Source organism: Sesamum indicum, linkage group LG1 (assembly GCF_000512975.1).
Source record: "Sesamum indicum cultivar Zhongzhi No. 13 linkage group LG1, S_indicum_v1.0, whole genome shotgun sequence".
Taxonomy (NCBI): Eukaryota; Viridiplantae; Streptophyta; class Magnoliopsida; order Lamiales; family Pedaliaceae; genus Sesamum; species Sesamum indicum.
This window is the reverse complement of record NC_026145.1, coordinates 16953201-16953893: the sequence shown is the minus strand read 5'-3', so window position 1 is coordinate 16953893 and position 693 is coordinate 16953201.

Sequence of the window (693 nt, the reverse complement as noted above, 5' to 3'; positions counted from 1 at the left end):
AAAATATTTTGACATGAAATTTGCTTAACTATTTCAGGATACATAGTCTAATTGGATTTTTACTTATTCGTTGTATTCTTATGCATGAATCTTGCTTTAGCACTCGACTTTATTTGTCTTTTTTTGATCCTCAAATCAAGAATTCATGTGCAGCATAATGATGGATGGAAATGCAGTCTGTCAAGTCGCGATGATTTTCTTCTTCCTGTTCTTTATCTACACAATCATGCAGTATAATTCTTTATGCTTGTTTGTTTATTTATTTATCTTTTTTGTTTTTCAAGTTAAGAAATACTTCATACAGCATAATCATTGTGGAAATCCCTTTACAACTGATTCATTTATACTTTACAAAGATTTGATCTTTAGCATGTCTGTCAAGGAGGAAATGAGTGCATCTCACTGATCGATATGATTGAGGATTAAGCACACTCTGTTCACTCCCAAAGCAACAGAAGGAAAGCAAACTCCCTTTTCTGTCTGTGTGTACCTTTGTTTGTTGGGAAATAAAATACTATTATTGGACTTGTTCGGCCTGTTTTTATGAATCATGAGCAATCAGCTCTTCCTGAAAATGGATGAATGACAGAAAAATAAACGTGGGATGGCCTTAAAATGTGGTTGAATTTTGTTTGTTGTGTTAGATTAGGATAAGTATCAAGATTGTAATGAATTCATGTTTGGAAAACTCTG